The 23,537-nt window shown below is 36.2% G+C and overlaps 1 protein-coding gene and 1 non-coding gene across 3 annotated transcripts in view; both read right to left on the minus strand.

The window, feature by feature from the left end:
* The window catches only part of PDE3B (phosphodiesterase 3B), a 95,198-nt gene that overhangs the window by 63,826 nt on the left and 7,835 nt on the right, over window positions 1-23,537 (minus strand). The gene's annotated exons all lie outside the window — the stretch shown is intronic.
* Window positions 1,046-1,235, minus strand: LOC142088468 (U2 spliceosomal RNA). The gene has a single exon (XR_012675849.1). It is a non-coding gene; the product is annotated as a U2 spliceosomal RNA (small nuclear RNA).

A 23,537-nucleotide genomic window follows, 5' to 3' on the forward strand; every position in this document is an offset into this window, starting at 1 on the left:
ATTTTGGGATCCCTGCTGTGGCTGCCTTTTGAAGTCAGTGACACTGAAAGGATAATTTTTAGAATAATTGATTTATTTACAAAAACATACAAAGTTTGCTTTGTCCAGAACCTGCAGAACAAATAATTGTAAAAACCCAAACCATATGTCCAAGATGCAAAGACAGTTATAGTAATTCCAACTGATCTCACACAACACAGGATCAACAACTTTCCCCTGCAAAAGGAAATGAATGTAATAGCATGGTATCATTTCTCAGTGAGCGGATTTTTCTGCTGTTCATTTGTCTCTGGGTGTTTTGCACAAGAACATCTGCTATCGTTGGGCAGAACTTTGAGTGGCATCATCCTGCAACAAAAAATCCTAATGGCAGACAGTTATCAACCTCCAGGAAATAGCAAAACTATATATTACTGCAATATATTCAGTCTAAGAATATACAAAGTCATGAACTTTGACATATCAAGCTGGTCTCTGAAATCACCTTAAAATAATTTTTAAACAAATTAGTTACTGAAACTGCTAGATGTCATGTATATTGCTACACTGAACTCATGATTGTTACAAATTCTTCCCAAGGAACTGGTCAGTAGAAAGTTAAACTCAATAGAAAGAGCTAGGACAAGCCAGGTCCAAAATAGAAAGAGGCAGTTCTTCACTAACAGGTAGTAAGTAACCTGCCTTATCAAAGGAAGTTGTGGATGCAAGAAGTTTAAATAAGTTCAAGGGGAAACTGGGCAAAGGAGGAAGTGCCTATAAGTTGAAGGGGAGACTGAACAGGCACTTGTAACTAAATAGCTAAACCACATTAGGAAGTCCCCTAAGGTGAAAACAGGTGGAAGTGGGAGAGTATAGAAAGGTGGTATGGGGAAAAAAAAGAGAGTATCATATGTTATCATATTTTTATCCTTCCATTGGCCTCTGATTATGGCTACTTTCTTTTCCCCCCATGATCTTTAATGCATTTTATTGCACATTAGCCCTTGTAATGGACAGGAAGATGATAAGCAGCAACTTACGATTACTGTTTTTATTGATTTTTCCCTTGGTGTGCTGCTTCTGGAGACACTGCAATAACAGGCAGATGCATAGGATAGATAGAAAAAGTTCTAACCCATCTTTTGGTCCCAAAAATCTGTTTAATATGACATCTTCAAGTCGAGGATGTAAAAGATATTTAACTGATAAGAACAGGTGTTAAACTTGACCTTAGACAAAGATCAGAGACTAGAGACAGAATATTAAGCTAAATGAACTCTTAATCTGAGCCATTTTTATCCTTTTATACTAATGAAACTCACAAATACCTTCACCATTTGTTTAAGAACAGTTTACTGAATTAAATGTCATTTCCTAACTCTACCTTTGCTATTGAAAGCTGGAGAAAAGATTCTTATAATAAGAATATGGTTAAAGGGAATGAAAATTCAATAAAGACTTAGGAGAAGCCGCAGTAAGGGCAAATGAGTAATAGCACCTGCAGCTACTTAACTTTTATTAACCTGAATTAAACCCCACTATGTTCTTCTGAACGATGAAAGTTTACAAGATGTGCTTACAGATGATACCAAATTGGGGGAACCAGACAGTACATGCAGGGGCAGGGCTGCCCTCCAGAGGGACCCAGAAAAGCTGGAGGAATGAATGAAGAGGAGTATTATGAAATTCAACAGCGACATACACAAAGCCCTGCGCCTGGGAAGGAAGAGTCCCCTGCAATGATATAGGCTGAGAGCTGCTTTTCTGAAAAGGATGAAGGGCTAAACACGAGCCTGCAGTGTGCCCTGGCAGCAAAGGTGGCCAACAGTATGCTGTCTATATTCACAGCCATTAGACCAAGGGAAATGATTGCCCCCTCTGCTCAGCTCTTGTGAGACCATACCTAGAACAGTACATCCAGTTTTGGGCCCCCCAATACAAGAAAGACATCGCTAAAATGGAGCAAGTTCAGCAGAGAAACACCAAGATGACTACAGGACTGGAGAAACTACCCTGTGAGGAGAGCCTGGGGGACCTGGGCTTGTCCAGTCTGGAGAAGCGATGGCTTTTGGGGGGACCTAACAGCAGCCTGCCAGTGTCTAACAGGAGGCCATCAAGACAACAAAGCCAGGCTGTACCCAGTGGTGCGTAGTGGGAAGATGAGAGACAAAGTTGAAACAAGAGAACTTCAGACTACACATAAGGAAAAAATTTCCCACTGTGAGGACACAGAATCAGTGGGACAAGGTGAAGCAGAGTGCCCAAAGAGGCTGTGCAGTCTCCATCCTTGAAGGTTTTCAAGGCCAGACTGGATAGCAAAATATAACAGTACAGGAAATGTAAAAAGATTGATAGGGACTTCAAGACCAGCAAGACCATCACAACAGCCACGTTCAAAGCGGACCTTATTTAGCTTGACCTTTTCACCTTTATGCTTGCTAATGTCCTCCTACGTCCCACAGGCATTTTGTTTAATTTTAATCTAATTTAAGTTAATTTGGAGCAATTGTTCTCAGCTTTAATTTAGTTCTGAAAGTTGCTGCTTCTATTCTTCAACCTGAAGAAGAGACTCTAGGCTTGTCATTTTTCTTCCTGCCTTATTAAACATCCGGTACTACTACTTCCTATGAACTTTTTAGCTTCACTCTTTGGCCTACCATGACTGCAGTCCCACTATTATTTCCTTTACTTTCATAAAAGATTTTCATACAAAGAATTTTTGCTACAGGTAATTTTTATTCAGTGTGGGTGTGCTGCAAGTATAATCAAGGACAAAAAAAATTCACAAAGGTCATTAAGCCAGCTCCACTCCAACTCTGTTTGACACAAAGGCATGCAGTAAAATATTCCAAGAGTATCATTCCAGTTTTTCCAAATCTATAGACTCTGGCCAAAAATCTCTAAGTAAATACGTTTCGCTTCAACTGGAAACTGTATGGCTGCTTTCATTTCTAATAGTCCTATTTCTAACCTTGAGATCAGGTATGTGAAAGCTTTACGCTATGACACATACTCCTTTTAAATTCTCATTCTAACTATGCTATAGAAAAGAAGAAAAGCGATAAATAGCTTTAAAGCAATAGCAAAGAGAATATATACCCCTCTGTACTATCTCCTGCAAACTAGATACTGTGGCATATGCAGCCGAAGATACAACTGCTAATCAAAATAAAATACAGAAAAAATAAAGTATGACATTGCAAACCGTATGTATGCTTATTTAAAGCAGCAATCTCTTTGGCCTAATCTAGTTACATACTTTCGTCTTTTCTAAGAGTCTGCCCACAGCAGATAAACACACAAACCTTCTTGTGCTGCACCAACTGACGTCAGCAGTCGCTTAGGAACAGTGTTTGGTGCAAAAGTGGTAGTACCGAAACTATGTTTACAATTGAAAAAGAATGACAGTATGCAGGGCTCACCATAGCTTCAGGAAAAGAGATAGAAATTTATAAATAAAAACTACAAAAAATCTTTTCTAAAACTCTAAAACTGGGATTTTCAAAGAACGTTTATCTGCTTAAATATCTTGCAGTGAATACCAAGAGTAATAGATTTATTTTTCTATATTTTAAATGGTACAATTTCCACACCCACCCCCCACCCCCCCCCCCCCAAAAAAAAAAAAAAAAGAAGTCATCAGTTTTGGAATGCAAGCTTTGAGCTTCTTTCACTTCTGTTTAATCTGTAAACAAAAATTCAAATCCAGTAACAACTTCACTGGGTAACTGTTTACAGGGACAAAGCCCTGTTGTTCCCACAGCAGGAAAACAAAAGATCTCACAAAACAACCTGCACCAGTAGAAATAATCATCCCATCACTATTTTCTAAATAGTCAAATGTTTAGAAAGTCTAGCATTTAAGGAACTTAGAAGTGCCCTACTTTACTTTAAATAACTCAGTACAGAAATTATTCTGAAGACCCCTTAAGAATAAACAACATAAAACTACACAGCTGCAAAGCTGTTTGTGACAGCTTCCCAAATAAACTTAATTTTACAGTTACAGCATTTTAATTTTGAAAGAACATATGTGAAAACTGTATGTACAGGTTTATTTATTGGTCCAGAGTAATTTACAAATAAAACCCAAATTTTGAGTAGCCTGATAATTTCCATTCTATAACAATATATTATAAAGTTTCTAACCACTTGTTACACTTCTGGAAATCTGTTGAAGAAGAAAAAAATTTTGCATAGTTTGCACAAGTTCAAAACATGTTATTTAAAGGTAAGTGCTAGATTTATGTATTACACCTCTAGTAGGCATTCTCCAGCTTCAGGCTATGGAAATTAAGCAGTTTTCTCATCAGAACTGGGCCTAATAGGAACACACTGTAGTGCTAGACATCGTAACAGAGGGAGTCTGTACCTTGTGTGTTCACATTCCTCCTGCTGGCTCTGAGAAAACATGAAGGAAGAAGCTAAAACTAGAATGGCCAAAAAAAGGACATTGCAGAGAAGAAAACTGAAAAATATGAGCCGATATTACAAAACCCAGAATGCTTATTTTCATATTCTTTTGACATATTTCCAATATGAAACCTCACGTTCAACAGCGACTCTCAACGCCTGAACTATAATTAGTTATTCAGACACAAGAAGCTGTGTGTGCATTTATCAGTTTTTTTGCTGTACACATCTCCAATCAAAAAATGGCATGGAAAGAGAACACAGTCTGCCTCTTCCTTTAAGCTAACATAAGAATTATTATAAATTTGGGAAGGCTAACCGGAACATATGCTATATCAAATGGAAGTGATCAAAATGAGGAACATTCCCCCTTCACCCCACCAAAAGAAACCCACCATCCATATGCAAAGTGGAAAAACTATATAAAAGACAGTAAACAGGGATAATCCTCTTTTTTTTAAATATTAACTTCCTGACATGCAAACCGTTTTACATAATTCATCCCCAAATTCTCTAAAACCAAGACAAGGAAAAGGAGCAAGTAACATCAATTTGATCTGAAGCAGATAACGTGTAGTTTCATTCATCTCATAGTATTTTTTTGGTCTGCTACCGGGAGCAGGAGAAAGCTGTTTCTGTGATTTCAATGCACCCCTAAAGAATATTGTCTCTGGACAGTGTCCAGAAGTAATTTGGGCCAAGAATAGCTATTTGATCCCAAACTGAAACATTCCGACACCAGCCAAAGGTCTAAGTAGTTTATCTGGAAGTCAAGCAGAGAAATCTGGAGAAAAAATTGGCTCTACTAAACTCAGCAAAGCCTTCCTCGTTGATTCTGTTATAGTTCAGAAATTGCTTCAGCTTGCTTTCTGATTTATATTCCTGTACATGAACTCTAAGTCAAGTTTTCCAGGATTCTGAATTTACTTCCCATCACACCTCCCACCATGACAGCTGAGAACTGAGTTGCCAGTTTCTAATACCCTTGGGAAACAAAGCATCATTTTTCTGCTGCTATATCTGGAAACAATCAAGGTGCTGAAGGGAACAACTAGCTGTTCAAACTGCTATACGTCGAGAATTTTTGAGGGGCTAGAACACAGTTCAACCGTGCTTCAATGGACAGCACCAGCAGGAGACACTGTTGTCCAAGGGTCACTGCTGGTAAACCTCCCATACAGAGACATTCAGAAGCCACCTGCATAATCTTTTAAATATAACTTGTGATAGGAAGCAAATGTCCAGTTGTTACCAAAAGAGCAGCCAATGCACTAAGCACACACTTGCAGAATTACAGTTGGACTTATGCTCCTACAATGCCAGCTTTGTATCCCATAAAGAGGTAAAACTTACTGGGAGATCAATTTTAATAACTGGTCTTGGAAATGGCCAAGTTTTAAGTAAGCATCTGTTTTCCTTCTTCACCCTCTCCTTCATAAATGTTAGCTAGTAAATTTAAAAAAAAAACCAAACACCTCACTGCTGAAATAGACAACACATACATATAAACAATATAATAAACGATAAACATACAAACCATCTTATCTGCAAACAAAATGTGAACTTGGAGATACGATGAGAAACATACTTCCCTCACACATGAGTTACTTTTCTAAGAGGGGAAAAAAACAACTTGGAGCATCAGAAAAGACTGAGAGGAAAATGAGTGGGAATCAATGTCAATAAAACTTTAGGCTTTCTGGTCATTCTGAGAAAAGAAATTCTATGAAAATTCATCTTTTCCCTGAAAAGCAAGCTTCTTTGCTACATCCTTTTATCTGCTGTCTATTTTACTATTCAGGGCTCCACAAGAATAGACTGTGACCTATTCTTCTACTTTTGAATAAGTACAACACGAAATAAAATACCAGTGAGACAACTTGCTTTCACATCCCAGCAACGGTAGTGAAGCATGCCTCGTGCTAAGTCAAAACCTGTTCAAGCGCCTCCTTCCAAGAATGGCCATTGCCATTTCCCATCTAGTAGTCTGTTACAAAGAAAAAAAGTTATAGTCTACTGCGAGAAAGGTTCAGAGCATAAATAAATCAGCCAATAAATGAGACAGCATTTCATTTATCTTGGAGTTGCCATCACTAGACAGCTTGTTTCTGTAACTGGTAAAGACTGAAGAACAGTAAATGAAGTCCTATAACATGATAGGAAATACACTGTCATGTTTCACTACATAGAAGACCGTCTTCCCAAAACTTGAATAAAACATCTCAACAGGGAATATCAGAACAGTAAACACACTTTTTCAGAAAAAGGGGTAAGTAGCTCTGTGAGGAGCACAGATGATGAAATCCTTTTGTCTCATGACTAGATTAGCTGGCAACTTGGAGTTGAAGCTCTAAATGCCCCGTTTTCCTGTATTTAGAGTACTCATTCCAGCTGTCTTTTGTGGCTTCTTCAGTCTTTTTTGTACAAGGGTGCTAGTAGGCTCTCTTCTCTTGCTGGCTACTGATTTTCATGAAATTTACAGGAAATTTATTATTCAAGATGATTATCCTCTGTCAAATTTAACTGAAATAAGCCAATGAATTCAAAGATACTAGGGATGGATGATCGTATGACAAAAAGGTACTTGAATTAAACTGTCTATGATGTGTGCACACATACACATGTACATGCACATACATAAATTTGTATACACTTACAAAATGTTAAGGTCATCATTTAATGCAGGGTTATATTGCCAATAAATTAACCTATAGAAGTACACCCAAAAAGAAGGTCAGAATAGCCACTTTAGAGATGACCTGGGAAACAGACATCTGTGGTAAGGGAACAAAAATTCCTCGCCAAGTCCAGGTATTTGACAGCACGGGACAGTGTCTTTTATTAGTATTTAACAGGAAGATAAAATAGGAGACAGGAAATTATTTCTTAAATACCTTTTGTCTTGTAACGTAAACTTTAGGGATACATTTACATAGCTAAAAGATGTTTTAGCTTCTTGTAAGGACTAAGATTTCAAGAAGTAGTGCAAGTTCAGGACTAAAGCTTTAACGATGAAAGATCTTCTTTAGAGGAAACTCAACTTGGAGTTCTCAAAAATGAATTGGTTCAAACTAGAAAAATCTACTTATAAAAGAAATGCTGATTCATTTGCAGAATGGAACAGTTCAACTGATTTACTCTTCAATGAAAAAAAAATTCAAATTGGTGCTTAAAAAAAAAGTGATGTGGAAACTTGTTATTACGAACACCATAAGACTGACTCACACTATTATGTTTAAACAATGTTAACTCTCACTATCACACTTAAACAGTTTTAATTAATTGCCTCGGGACACAGAAAATGAGCTACTACTTTGCAAACTAGAAAATGCAGTTTCTCAGTGTGTATAAATGGGGTGGGAAAAACACTTATGTTTTACGAATGTTAGGTATTCTACTTTTCTTTTTTTCTTTTTATAAAATTTTAGAATTTTGGGGTTCATGGATTTGCTTTTTCTTTCTTTTTTTTTTTTTTTTTTTAAACTTTGAAGTAAATGTTCTAACAATCATTACTAAGTAACCAGCACAGCAGAATGCAGCAATCCTTCAATCAAATAAAAACAATAAAGCTACACAAAGCACTTACAAGAAGTTATGGAATGAACAACAAAAAAAACCTCAACACATCAGTTCACTAAACAGTATACATGATAATCTCAATATTCCTAGTTTTCATATTGAAAATTTGAAACATTTTGAATACTTTGTTGAAATTTTCTGATAAAATACTATCTTCCAAAAGTACTATCTTTAAGCACTTTGGCAAAAATAAGAATCCTTTGCTTTATAAGTGTTCCAAGAAAAGAGAGAATAAAGCTCTATTTTATATAATGAAATCTAATAAATACAAATGCATTACAGCTTTTTTAGCATTTCAACATAGCAATAAAATCTGTAATCTTATTGTGGATCAAGCTATATTAAATACCAATACAATCAAACACTTAAGAGATTCTGAAATCGCTTCCGTTTGATGCATGTTTCTGATAAAATAGATAAAAGGGTAATCTTTAATTTTCCTCAACCCATACAGGACTGTAACCAAGCTAATTAATTAATTAAATCAGCACACAGTACCTTTGCATTGAGAACAAAGTCTTTAACATATAACAAAGTTAAGTTTTTGACTGAAGGCCCCCAGATAGTGCGGCATAGAAAATACGGCAGGGAAATTGGATTAGAATTGCCTACTCTGGCCTTGGGTTATATCCCTGTCAGCATTGACCATCTACAGAAAACATTGGCTAAATTTCACAAAACATTCAACTTCTGACAGTTCATCAGCCACAACAAGGAGTTTTGGCAAAATATTTAAAGCCTTGTGGGCTACTTTTCCAAATGTTCAATTAATCAAAAAGATTAATGACAGAATGGAATTCAACACAAAATATCCACCCATGTTCCCCCAATTTCCTGAGTAGGTTTCACAGTATGCTGCAAATTGTCTCAGCTGTACCGTTAGCAGCATTAGATATAGCTGTTTTAAAGCCATCACAAACAGTAGTCACTGTACCCCTTTTCTTGAGGCATTGTAGGGTCATTATACTGTTTTGCAGTCATTATAGTGGATGACTGCTAAGGCCACTCTTACACTCTTCAAAAGTGCTTGTCAAACGGTCTCAGTCAATTAACAATTCCCCTCAACTATTTTTTACAATATATTTCTAATAATGTTTTCAGTCAGAAGTCTTTGTACTGTTTTAGCTCTTCAGTATATTTCTGCCAACTAGCCATACTTATTAAAGATCTTACAGACCATATTCTGGGAATTCCAGTGACAGAGGACCCTGCACATCCTGCATACTTCACACAGCATTGTCTAGAACAGATTATCTTGTACAATCACTAGCAAATAGATAAAGCCCTAAGAATTGCTAAATGCTTATTTTGACATAATCAAAAAAAAGGATTCTAACTCCATCTTCTGGCTAGGAATAATTGGTATGGAAGATCCAAAAAATTATCAAGCGAATTCAGCTTGACATCAGGCTTTACTTACAAACTTTATGCTTCTATAGTCTTGTTTCTTCTTTATGTGATTAAAGCTTTCTCTCCAGTTTATCATTCCTTTCACTTCCCTCCCACTTCTCTTGGGTTTGAGTTTAATCTTTGTCAAGCATCTAGATAACCAACATTTTTGTTAATGTTTTGGTTTAAAAAATCTGAACTTAATCAAGGGCGAATCTCTGCTTTACCTTCCTGATCATTATTCAAAAAAAAAAAAATTAGGTGATGAGAAACTGTCCTTGTATTAGGAAAGCATTATTAGTTGCACAATGCAAGATCTAATACTTCAGATTTCATAAAGGAGTAGAGCTAATAACTCAAAGCAACAGGACTGCAGGTGTTTCCACAAGATTTTCTCTTTGATCGCAAATCTCCAGCATACGGTAGAAGAAAACTCAGAAAGTTTACAACAGAAACAGATACCTGAAGTCATTTGTGTGTACTCCTCAACAGATGAACTTATTCAAAAGCTGAAATGAGACATGTGGTGCACCTGCTTCTATTTCTCCACTCACAACTCCTTCTGCAAAAAATTATCATTGTGGCTAATGCCTTTTACACTGGTGACTCTACTGGGATGATGGACAGAACATATAAGCAAAAATGAACGTACCACAGACTAAGAGTTATTATGAAAGGAATAAGTGATACATAATTGGATTGCACAATTCCATATTACAGAAAATTGTAAACCTGATAGAACTCTGAAGCTGGCAGGAACAAAGTCATGGGACCTACTTGTCCCATGAAGTTCAGTCTGCACTTGAACTATTAATAAGAAACTATCATTTTGATCACATTTTCCTTTTTCTTGCTGTCATGTATGTGAATTTTTGGCAACATGAAAATTAAGAGCCAAGGAGGGTTACTACAAAGAGCTGGATTGAAGCTTCCTTACTGTAGCAACTTATTTTATAGGAAACGTCAGGTACCCACAAAAGCGGGCAGAAAAATCATCAAAATACCTAGAAGCATCAAAGAGGGACAGACATACTTCCTGACTCACCATGAGAGGACTTTCACTTCTACATTCTAAGGTAATAGGTTTTCTCCACTATCATATTACATATTTAGTCCTGTAGATGGAAGCATGATGGATTGATGAGAGTCCAAGATTCATAAGGTGACTCACAAAAGTGTCCTTACAGTTTTATAATGTTTTCATTTTACTTCACTTTGAAAGTAATTAAGAATTTTCACATAAACACAACAGTATTAAAGCACTGTTTTAAATGAGTGCCAAATACTCAGGTATTAGGAAGAATCTGATTCACATGTGTCTTTTACCAGTTCATTCTGTTCTCACATATGAATGCGGTATGATTCTGTCTGTTACCACACAATCTTAAACTGTTTTTCAAAAGAACCCTCTGCCCCATTTACTGTACAAGTCTAACTTAGATATCTAAATTGCACCTTTCCATTCGAGGTCTTTGTGAAAACTTTCTATATAATGTTATATGTTGCAAGCGTGGTACCACACCTGACTGCAATTGCTTAATATCTTACATTTTAAGTACCTGTTTGCCATATTTCAGCAATCCATGTTGAAGCATTCTGTTCCTTTTACTTCAAGTAGACAAATGCAGAATATACAGTTCACTCAAGACATAGAAAAAATATAGAGGCTTTTGGGTGTGAGGGGATGCTATTTTGACTGATTTATTGGGAAGTTCTAACACATCCATTCTTTACACTGCAGTGCTGTTAGTTCTCTTAAATCAGCACAACTTGGCATTGCCACAATAAAGGAGCAGTCCTGCCCTCCCTCAGCTGCTCATTCCCAGCCCTGTGTCACTCCCTCTCTTGTGCAGCAATACCATTCATACAGACACGTGGCAAGGAACTACAAAAAGAACTGATTAGTTTTAACATGGATTAGTTCCCCAATTTAGTTCACTGTGTAGTCTGATGAACGCTTGTGTCAGCACAAAGGGGGATGGTGCCAGGGCAAGAATGAGCAGACAGTGCTGAGAAGGACCACTCCTTTCAGTAGAAGCGCCACAAAGCATTCAGGGCATTGGAACATTTGGGCAGAGGTGTTCAGATTAGAAAGGATATGTCCAAAGGTCAGGAAAAAAAAATTCCTTTTTTGCAACTGTGTAAAATTTCATCTAAATTGGACATAGTTCTTAGCATCAGAAAATTATCATGCTCTGACCCAGGAACTCAAAATTTTAATCAAGACTTGCACTGCAATTGTACCTCCCAGCCAAAAAATGCTGCTGTTGCCTCAGACATTTTAGTTAGTTCTGCTGCTGGTATTATCAGCAAAAAAAGAGGCAAAAAAAAACCCCAAACCAAAAAACACCAAAATGTGAAGGAACAATGAGGAAGACTGGGAAAAAAAAATAGAAGATATCAGAGACAAATACATAGGTTCAGCCTTGCAAAATTTAAAAAAAAAAGAAAAAGGAAAAAGAAAGAAAAAAAGAAGAAAGAGGGAGGTATAGAAAAGTTACTGATATCACTGTATCACTTGACCTTAAAAGCCATTGAAGTCTCAGCCTCCAATGTGCATCTTAGCAAAAACATTTCCTCTAAATAGCTACAGTATACAGAGGACAATGTTTTAAGTCAGAAATGTGTGTAAAATTACTATCACAGAAGAAAACTGTAGGTGGGATATGAAGACTGAGAAAAATCACCTGCAACTGTCATCTAAGGCAATGAAAAGGAGAAACAAGCTCTCCATTCCACAAGATTTTAGGGAACTGTTACATTCTAGTGATTAATTAAGGACTCAAATTCTATTTGGATACCAAACACATTGAGAGAAAGCCTGACACTGAAGAAACTGGAAACAAGTTACTTACTTGGGCACAGACAATAAATAAATGGTGAAAATCACAAAATAGTAAAGGAAAATCTGTGACATGCCAGGAAAATCTAGAGACGGCTAAGACATGCCTCTCTGTAATTCCCTCTAGCTTTTATCCTCTGAAAATCCAAAACAAACAAAGAAGCCCAATGACAGGTTTACTGCAGGCTGAAGTTGTGATGTCCTCGGGTGGAGCTGTAGAGAAACTTCCCATTCAGAAGAAAGAGGGATATTTTAATATCAGGAGAAAGGGGCTGGTGAACAGAAATAAGTCTACATCATTTCCTCTATTGATCTTAATGATTACATGGAAACAAAAAAACATTACCGGCAAAGATGGTTTGAAAACAAAAAGACCTGGAAGAAAGCTATTCGAATTAGACAATGGGAATAACAGTAATATTTTTAAAAAGCCTGCCCATCTTAGGTGATTCTAATGATCATTTACGAACATAAGTATATGATGAGAAAACAAAACAAAGAAAAAAACCCTTTGTGTTGCTCAGAAAAACATGAAAATATTCCTGATGCACAAAACTACCCATGCAAAGTGATCTGACTGCTAGCCATTTTAGCTACATACATAAAGAAATGATGGACTGTCAATCACTTTCTTGATGTTTTCAGTGGAATTTTCTATAAAATACTTCATAGCGTAAGAGTTGAAAAGAACATTTTACTGTTATTACAGACTTATCTTTTGAAACATGCATGTATTCCAAACAGTCTGGCTGACAATATGACATTCAGGAAACAACAATTGAATGTTGTCAGCTCACAGAAGCACTTTGAAAATAGCTAACAAGTGCCAGAATGAAGATTAAATTCAGATAATTAAACAATATTAATAGTTATGCAGAACAATAAGTATGTGATCATGTAACTCCCATCTCCTTCATTGAAGGAAGACCTACAAGGCTTACAGGGCTAAAATACTAAATGAGGATAAAACAAAATGTTCAATATGTTTGATGTGTTGCATAACTTGCAGGCATGGCCCTAAATAAACGGCAAAGTTGCTGGACATACATTCATGGAACCCAATGGTGATCTGATGACACCATAACCTCCATTTTACGGTCCAGAATTGAAGAGATAAAGAAGATTAAGGACAAAATTCACAATCCAAAATTGAGATTGCCATGTCTTGCTTTGTTAACATCTACATTAGCTGTTTATTAATTATACAGATTTAAATCCCAATACTCATTGACTTCAATAGCAAAACTTCGTAACTTGCAATTGAGCTAATATGAATACATACCAAATAAAGCACATACCAAGCAGTGGCCACATGCAACAACATGTGTTAGTGAGGCTGGGCAAGTCAGTCAAGCAATTTTGAACTAGCAGCAAAAACAGTTGCTCTTCCTTTAGAATGGCATCCCAGTGCTTTAGCTACCTCCAACCACACACAAAATCTTTTTTTTTTTTTTAAATAAAATAAAATTGAAAAGAATCCCATACAAAGATCCCAGGCCAAGTAGACAGTGATCACTGTTTGGAATGCAACCCCAGTGACCAGCTAACCATAGATGACACTGGCCTACAGCGTGAAAAATGCCCAAAAATATGGGCTGCTAGACTCTTAAAGCCAAGTTAATCTATCATAAATGTGCAGAAACAGAGATACTCAATCTTTCTAAGCCTTGTATTCAAGGGTTTGGGGCGGGGGGGTGAGTTGGGTTTGGCAGTTTTTTGTGGTTTGGTGGGGTTTTTTTTGTTGTTGTTGGGTGGGGTTTTTTTGTTTCGGTTTTTTGGGTGGGTTAGGGAGTTTTGATTGGTTGGTTCCTCCCCCCGCCCCCCCAAAAGCTTTGCATATAGACTTCAGATACTAACACAGCTCTAACTGATGATCTGTCAAAGTTATTCTTTTAACAAGGAAGAAAATGCAGGGGTTTTATATGGAAGAATTCTTCCAAAATAATTTGAAAATCCTAGTATTCAAACACGTAAAATATATTAACTTTTTAAGCTCCACACAAACACAGGAACACAAGTGTATTCTGTATTAACCTCGACATTTTAAGAAGTTTAGCCTTTAACTATGTACTATAATACTAGTTTGTTAAAATCAAAGTTTATTTGTGTGTTTGCCTGTGTAACAACAACAACAACAACAAAAAGTAAAAACACAGTGACAAACACTCTTGGTTTAACCTGTTGGTCACTGCATGATTTTTCCCTAAAAAAATAACTAGCCATAGAGAGCCATAAGGCAATACCCATACTAATAACATACATCAATATTAAATTGGTTACTATGAATTTGTTTACAGTTTTTAAGTGAAATGCAGAAGACATGATGATTTTCTGAGACAAAACACACACTGCTTTCAACACTAGCTGGTTTATATTAGTGGCTAGGTAACCACTGGAAGTTACTGAATTTTAATCACCACAGGAAAAAAGTATTTAGAAGAAGAATCCCTTGCTTTAGAGGTTAAACCTCAGGTAACACTAATTTTGAAAACTATGTTTTAATATGTAACATACAAGAGTACTTCAGTATAATTGCTAGAAAAGGTGGTGATAATCCAAAACACTGGTGAAACTCGCATAGTACTTAATTTTGGTATATAGGGAAGATCACAAAAATTTGATTGTATATCTTTCAGAATCAAGCACAACTACAATGTTCTTTGGAGAAGTAGGCTAGAGAGTTTAAATAATTTTTCAATTTATCCGAAGTAGCACTTTGCAAATTCTCATGAGTGCCATAGCTGCAGTCACAACCGAACAGTTTGAGATGAAGCCAGTCTTTTCCTTTGTAACAGTCGAGTTCAGCTTGCAACACTATCAAAAATAAAAGAACTGTAAGCTAATTGCTGGCAAGTATGACGCAAGCCGTTTCCTAGGTAACAGCCCAAGTTGCTGAAGTGCCTGATCCAGCATTTCCTCATCTGTTTGCACTCACACCAGCAGTCTGACAATGTAGTCACTGCATCCTGTTTCACTCAGCAGCCAGAGAAACACACTGAGCTTAACCCTTGACTAACATCTTTACAGTTAACGTAGTGTACCTCTAACTTTTACAGGGATGTTTTGTGCATGCATTTTTAATTTTCTCACACTTTTGCAGTTGCTGTCTACACTGCATTTTCTTTTTAACTTAAAAGGAAAACATGAGAAAGAAAACATCATCTAAAATGAAAAATACATAACAGATATCTTTTAATTTGCATTTGCACTACTGAAAGTTTCTGCCACAAATTAAGTTTAAAAAAATTAGTCACCTGCATATTTTACATAAAACATTGAATTATCTGTATCTCTGATTTTAACTTTATAGTTGCAGAATTTTCCTGATTTTATACTACACCCAAAGTAAATTAGATAGATACAAACATCAAGAGAATCTATCAAACTATTTCTCATTCACTTCAAATAGATGTGTATTCATATATAAGTAGGAAGCATGTTTTAAAAATGTATCACAAAACAGTTACTCTATACACCAAGGAAAGCAAAAATCAAAATTTTGATCTAAAAAAATATAGAGAGCATGGATGTCATCAGTGAACTATCTTTCAAGGGAACTGCAGATTCTAGAGCAAATTAAAAAAAAATCAAACACATTAATCAAAAAATGCAAATATTGGCCTTTCTGATAATATATTACACAAAAAAAATTTGGATAATTTTAGGGTTTATTTTTAAATGTGAATTTGGTCATTTCAGGACATGAATAAACATGAAACAAACTATTTCCAGCACAGAGCTTTTATGTGCTGACATCGGTGCTTACCCGGTGTAAAACATAACTGTTTTTCTGTACTATGGAATAGTTGTGGGGCACAAAGAAAGCAAAAAGGCAAGATAAAAGTAATATTTTGGGTTAAAAATTCTGGGCAATGCTTCACCGTGGCAAAATGCACATGAAATTCACTGCGGGAAAAAAGTCTCCCACCTTCACTGACTGATCTACCCAGCGCAATTTTAAGTGGGAAATCCCCTAAAGCATTCTGAAATAGACAGATGACAGCCAGCCAGAACAACCTGTCACAACAGCTTCCTGACCACTAAAGAGAACTAGGTATCGAAAATGTGAAGGTGCAGGGAGGAGGTGACGTTAGGGACTTTTCACTATTTCTTTCACAAAAGCTTACTCGCTCAGGAAGCCAGGTTCAAGTTAGAACTGCTCTAAAAGGAGATCTAAACCAGTCCTGATTTCCAGTAACTGGAAGTCTCATTCTTTGAAATACATCATGGATTCTCCAGTTTCTTGGGAGGTTTTCTTGCTCAAATCTAGTATTATAACTTATCCATATTCCAAAACACAGATTACAAAGTCTTACGCCAAAAAGCCCAGGGGTACAGACAAACAAGCGGCCTGAAATAAAACTCCAAAGAACAGTATGCAGGTATGCACTGGCAACTATACTTATCCAGAAAATAAGAAACAAAAAAGGGCTACCATGTTTACACAATATGATCAATGCTCTGTCTTAGTCAGCAATTAGCTACTTGTTAGCATCTCAGTGATGTTTTTCTTTAAATGAAGATGTTTCCATCAGCAGGCTTTTCTACCCTATTAGTATAGTTTTCCTCTGCATCACTTCTTAGTTTCTTCCCATACACTTGCATTCCTCTTCCTTCTGATGTTGCAGTACCCACATAGTAGGTAGGAAGGCAGAAGAAAAAAAGAAAGAAACGTTTTCTTCACCAACAGACAATTTTCCTCAGAAAAAAATAAAGGAAGTAGTCTGGTATGTGATTATGGAAATTCCAGAAAGAGATCAAGAAGTTTCAGGGATGAAGAGGCAATGATAGGCAGAAAACCTGTGATGACACAAGGTATGTTGAGGAATGTGAATATCCCTGTAGTGGAGGGAAGCAAACCAGCACAGGCTAGCGAGCCTATTGTTGCAGAGTTACGCTGTGATACAAAAGATTCCCACCCCAACTCTATTCAACAATGGATCAGGAAGCCCTGAGAAAAATCACGAACCACATGACGGCTTTAGGTTATGGGATTCAAGGTTCAGACAGGTTATCCAAAACTAAAACATGAAACGGTTGCTAAGAACACCTTTGATAAAATCAGTTTTTAGATGCCTGGATTAGAACCAAGTGGAGGAACGTCCACATACAAGTTCTGTCAGAGGGAACTAAAAAATACTTATATCTAAATATGAACATAGGCACCAAATGACTTAACCGTTTTGGTTATGTAATTGATATATAACAAGACCATTTTGCATAGAAGGTTAGCCTCTATAAGGCTTGGAAGTCTATCCAAACACTAACAATTTAGTACTTTTGCAATACTCAGAATTGTTACCTGCCTTATAATAATCCATCAACTGAAATCCACCATCGTGATAGACACCATCCACCACGGAATCCACCATCATGATACACAGTTTTTCTCCAGCTATGCTCTGATTGGGACATGAGAAGACAAATACAGCTCTATCCACCAAGCTAGATAACCTCCCAAATGACACTCATGACAAGACAGATGCAGGGAACTCACTGTTCTTTTTGACTCTGGCTTTTCTTGGCTTACCCTTTTTCCTGAAATCTGCAGGGGTACCACTGCAGAACATCTCAAAAAGTAAAGCAGAGCTGATGGGAAAAAAAAGACAGACCTGGGACACAGCTGGGAATCTAACAGACATGCTGAGCCAAAGTATTACTCAGAAATTGGAAATAAAGTTCAAAATTTCCTTTAAAAAAAAAAAAGGTTCTGCGAAAGTCCAGTTAAATTTGCTTGCCCTCTGGAGGCAAATACAGCTCAAGACATCAGGACAGAAAATATTCCTCTGCTCCTACGGACCATATCACAACCCAAGCTGTAATCAGAATGAAATACCTCAATTAAATTCGTATATGAACATCAGTATTATAAAGATCAGGCAAAGCTTTCTTACAGCTCTCAAACATTGCAGGAAGGTACATTGACAAATACAAATCCTCTAATTCTTTCCCTCCATTCTGAATGGAGGAGAAGTGAAGGGAGTAAGACGTTCAGTATTTTTTTTTGAGGCACAGTTCATTCCCTGTTATCATTAGACAGCCAGCTACTCTTGCTACAACTACAGCACCTGAGCCAATACTACTCTTGTTTCTCTGCCCTCACTTGCTTACAATAGGAAAGAGTTAGGCAAAACATAAACAAGATGGCTAAAAGCTTAGTCTTCTCAAAAAAAAAAAAAAAACAACACCAAACCAACCAACCTAGAAAACCTTTGTCCCCTATATCCAGGAAATAAACAAACAGAGGATTGTTTTCAGCTTTGAAACTACCGAAGACATACAGATTCTCTTTGGGCAGCAAAGAGTAAGTTCCTATCTATAAAAGCCTACATATTAAGAGCTTAGATCTTACAAATAAATTTGCACTTATGCTTACGGAGAATGAAGCAGGTGAGTAAGCACCTTGCATCTAACTTGCAGAACTAAAAGAACAAAATGAAAAAACAAAGAACTTTACAATGTTGTATAGTATCAGGTAAAGGATAAGGTCTGTATGAGTATGTCAAAAATAAATGTACGCACCTTTTCAAATACAGACTATTTATGTATCATTTTCCAATAATGGACATTTACATGGTACTGAAGTAAAGGATTCTAGAAACATTTTTATGCTGTAAATTCTAAGAAATATTTAATTATTCTATTTTATAAATCATACGTTACCAAATGTTCTACACTTTTTTTAAAACAACAATTTGATTGCTGGGCTTCTAAAAAAGTAAAATGTTTTCAGTCAGAGCATTTTTATGTCTTTGCTGAAAGATTCTTGTAATTTTGGACCAAATTCCGTTACTGATCTTGTAGAAAGAGAAAGAACAGACTGGTAGGAAGAGGTGTTAAAATTATTGTAAAATTACGAACAGATAAGGACAGGGAAAGAGAAAGAAAAATGACATTTCAAAAAAGACAAGACAAGCAAGTAAACAATTTACTATTGAACATTCATCTCTTGGGAAATTATTTTTCTTGTACTTTCAAGGCCCAACTAATTAAAAATAAAGATGTGCCTTCTAAAGGCACACCAATCTAAAGGCACACCAACTAATTAAAAATAAAGATGTGCCTTCTAAAGGCACACCAATCCTGTCCACCACCAGATAGGTGAAAGGAACATAGCTTTAAGAATGTATTTGAGATTGTTAACACTTGCTACTAACGAGCTAAAGTTATAAATTACATTAAACCCTGTGAATTTTTAAACAAGTAAGGACTATAATCTCAATCCTTAAACACTGTAAAACACATGTTCTTTTCCACTTGAAAGCTTAAGTGCTCTGCTGACTCTAGGGAGCTTCCTACTACAATAAGTGTTAAGGCAAGTATAGAAGACTTACAAATCTTTAGGAATGCGATTTTAACAACAACTAGTCTTCATACAAGAAAAATGACACAAGACTAACTATATACCATTATAGGTCCATTTTTAAAGCTGTATTGACTTTTGCAGTTAATCCTGAAATGGCATCTCTTTATTACATGAAACACAGTTTGAATCTTTTCTAAAGTTGTAAAATACTTTCCTGAACAAGATATCAATTTCATATTTACAGATATAACATCAGTTTCTAAATGAATTTGTCCTGAAATTTTATCCTTAATGATCTTAATAATGGATTACGCAAATTTCATATGTAAGCACAGTTTTACTCAGTTTTAACAAGATTGTTTGAAGCTTAGGGTCTTTTAACTAGTTTTGATTTTTACTCTTCATAAAAAATTGTTATCCTTTACACATAAGCTGAAGTACTATTTTCTTTTTCAGAACATTCTGCAGATGTCTCCGATATGGCGGTCATTGTCTCAGAGGGTTTGAAAACAGGCCACCCTTAAAAGCAATAGCCAGCATCTGCCTCTGCTCATCTACTCCCGTTTTCTTATTTTCATCTTGACATCACAGAAAATCACTGGCAAACCTATTATTTTCAAGCTTCTTTAAAAATTCTTCGGCGTATAACAAACAGGCTGCCAGTTATGAAAAATGAATTAATTAAAAGCAATGACAAAAAAGACTAGTCATTAACACAAAAGTTGTTCCAAACTCTCCTTTCTTAATCAAACTTGTTCAACCAGAAACTCCAAATAGAAAGAAAAATTAGATTTTTAATATTACCATGGCATGGAAACATTCTGCTATGGTGAATAAAAAGTAGCAAGAAACTCTGATACAGATTCTAATTAATGCTTTTCTATAACTACATAAAAATAAGTTAACAGATACTTGTAATCAAAATACTTGCAACTGCACTTTGCCATAACAGCACAAAACTGTTATTTACATCACGGTAATCACTCGTTTTAACTTCAGATATACTACATTTCTTTAGTCATTGGAAAGATCCTACATAACATTACTCAGCTTTTTACTATTAAAAAAAAAAAAAGACGACTAGAAGATGCCTAGTTAAACATCTGTGTGCATAATCAATTGAAATTCTCTCATTGCAAGTTTCACTTGAAATTTGCTTTGTAAGCATGCTTCAGTGATCCCCAAATGGATACTACGCTGCCCCGAAAATGCAGCTGGTTGAAACAAGGGCAGAAAGGGGACACATACAGGGTGGACAACACAAGCTTGTTTGTGTTTTCTAGTTAAGGTATGAAATATACTGCTCTATCCTATACTAACACATTAGGAAGAACCAAGCCCCTGTCATCATTAATGTATGTGTTTGTTTACCCCAGTCTATAAGCAGCAATACATAGTAGGTACGTCTGTGTTTCAGTGCCCTTTTGTATAGACAATCTCAATGGAAATAATATAACCCAGATCAACATTCATCTTTTCCTCAGCAAAATAAAGCCTGCTTCTCGCAGATCTGGCTAGTCAAGAGGAAAACTGTGCTAGTGTGCTTTTACTTTTTCCAGTCTGAGCCAATTCCTTCAGGGCAGTGGCAGAGCAGATGGCATTTCACAGGCACAGCAGGATCTAAACTTTTTCAGTCTCTAATCATACCTTCAGGTTTCAACACAAATTTCCCTCCCCTACTACCCACACATAAGACCATAACTGCTTGTATCTACAAAAATGCAGTTTAAATTAACTGAAATTTAATTTCATACTATGTAATGAGGATAATTCTAAGGGAATGAGAATGTGTAGGATACTATGGAATTGCAAGAGCGGGTGAGTGCATTTACACATTACGCTGTCTAGGTAGCAAACCAAATGAAATGAAGGCTAGTGTTGACATTAATCAAGACAATAACCACTTAAGACTTCTCTCAAATACATTCCTTTCTTTTTAAAGTTAGCATCATTAAACTACATGCGTGACACTGAATTTTATTAACTACTAATGATGTCCTATAAATACAGAGATCAATCCCTGCCTCAGAGGAAGCTCACATAGGAAGTCTGTTCATATCTATCCTTTCCAAAGTTACAAGCCCAGCTAACAGGCCATCCACTTCTGTAAAGCATACACACTGTAAGGTTCCTTGGCCACCATATATTTCTCACACAGAAGATAATGAGATATCTGAGGATTAGTGTTTATCAGTCATCAAGTGTTGAAAAACAGTAGGTGTATCAGCAATTTGTGTGAAAGGATAGAAACTGTTCTGGAGAGCCAAAAGTACTAGAAAAACTCACTGATACCTGTTCTTAAAAAAACTGTACTTCTTATCCTATATTAGTAACCTAGAGTACCCAGAAATTTAGGATTCCTTTAAGAGAATCTACTAGACAGAAGGAACAAAACTACATTCCTGAAGTGGCAAACAGGTATCGCACAACAGTGCTTAGCAGAAAAAAAAAAAAAGAAAAAGAAAATAAATTATGATTGAATCTATAATATTATACTGACTCTAAGAAAAATAAAGAGACCCTAAATGTAAATACAGGCCTTTAATTCTAGGTCACATTGGAACAAAAATCATGCTAAAGATGTGGACAGTTAGCCTAGTATAAGAATGCCTTTTTTAGCCTTTAGTTTAGCTCCTATCCTGTTAAAAGGGTTTAATCTAATCAAAAAGAAAATGTAACATGACCAATAATGAAGGTTAAAAGAGACACTAAGACCATAGTGCCTATGCAGGGAGTCATAGTTAAGCTGTTATTTCAATAAAGCTGATAAAACTTCCCTCTGCAAACCTTAAGTTTCACATACTTTCAGAAGAGTTTATTCTGTATTATGAACTTTGCTGATAAAAATGTATTGACAAGAGATATAAACAGGCAGGCGAGACACAGGCTTGCTGTATCACCATCTAATAGTGGTACAGTTCCTCTGGGGCAAGGGAGGAGCACTGTCTGGTTTGGGTATACTGAAAGTACTCACCCCAAATTAAAATCCATGTATATTTTTTAATTACTATTTCCAGCATGGATATAGCTAAAACAATGTACCTATATTGCTAATTTATACCAAAAACCCTGGAATGTTCCTCATAAAAGAGGGAAGATCTCTCAAAACTAAATCCAAAGCACCCAAATACAGCTTCACATGGTACATTTTCTATGGTATCTTGAATAGCTTAAAAATAGTAAATCATATAGGAAAAGGATCATTTTAACATTCCATAAAACAAAATTTTATTTATCGAAAGAACAACAAATCGAACATTTGCTGCAAATATGCTGCAAATATGCAAATTTAACTTAATGAAGGTATTTGGGTTTGCATAAAGGAACATTAAGGCTGGCAACTCAGCACTGGGTAACAAAACTTGTCAGGATTACCATTCAATCAGTCATTTAATTGGAAATATGTCAGCTTTTTCCACACCTTCTGCACAAAGTGAGGTTAGCACTGGAGGTCATGAATATTCTGCATAGCAGCACTGGTTTTCATAAATATTGAACTATCAAACAAATAGAGGGATATAAAAAAACTGCTTGGATATCCGTGCCCTATTTTGTCCCTCTCCCAGTAAATTTGCACTTGTTTCAAAGGAACATGCTACATATAAAAGCTATGAAAAAGTAGGGATGGCCCGACACATCAAAACTTACTCCCGGTCAGCAGCTGCCTGTATTTATGAATTACATCCTTTCCCAAAGCTGTATGATCCATTTTCAAATATAAAACTGCTCCGGAAACTATAATTTTATTTCAGCAGTCATTCGTTGTTATTGCCACCTCTACCTCCTAGAACATTTCATTTTGTCACGCTCACCAATAAGGCCATTCACTTAACTGGTCTTCCTTAAGGACAGATTTCTCTCACCTGTTTCTGCCACACTTCCCCTTCCCAAATACCATCATCTGTCAGTTTACTTGTTACCCTGTGAACTCTAATTTATTAGCATCCATGGTTCCTGGCTGTTTGGAAGGCTCTAGTACTCTTCTACTTCCATTGGATCCTTAAAGTTATTGATCCTTTTTATGCTTCA

This window comes from Calonectris borealis, chromosome 14, assembly GCF_964195595.1.
Source record: "Calonectris borealis chromosome 14, bCalBor7.hap1.2, whole genome shotgun sequence".
In the NCBI taxonomy this organism is placed as follows: domain Eukaryota; kingdom Metazoa; phylum Chordata; class Aves; order Procellariiformes; family Procellariidae; genus Calonectris; species Calonectris borealis.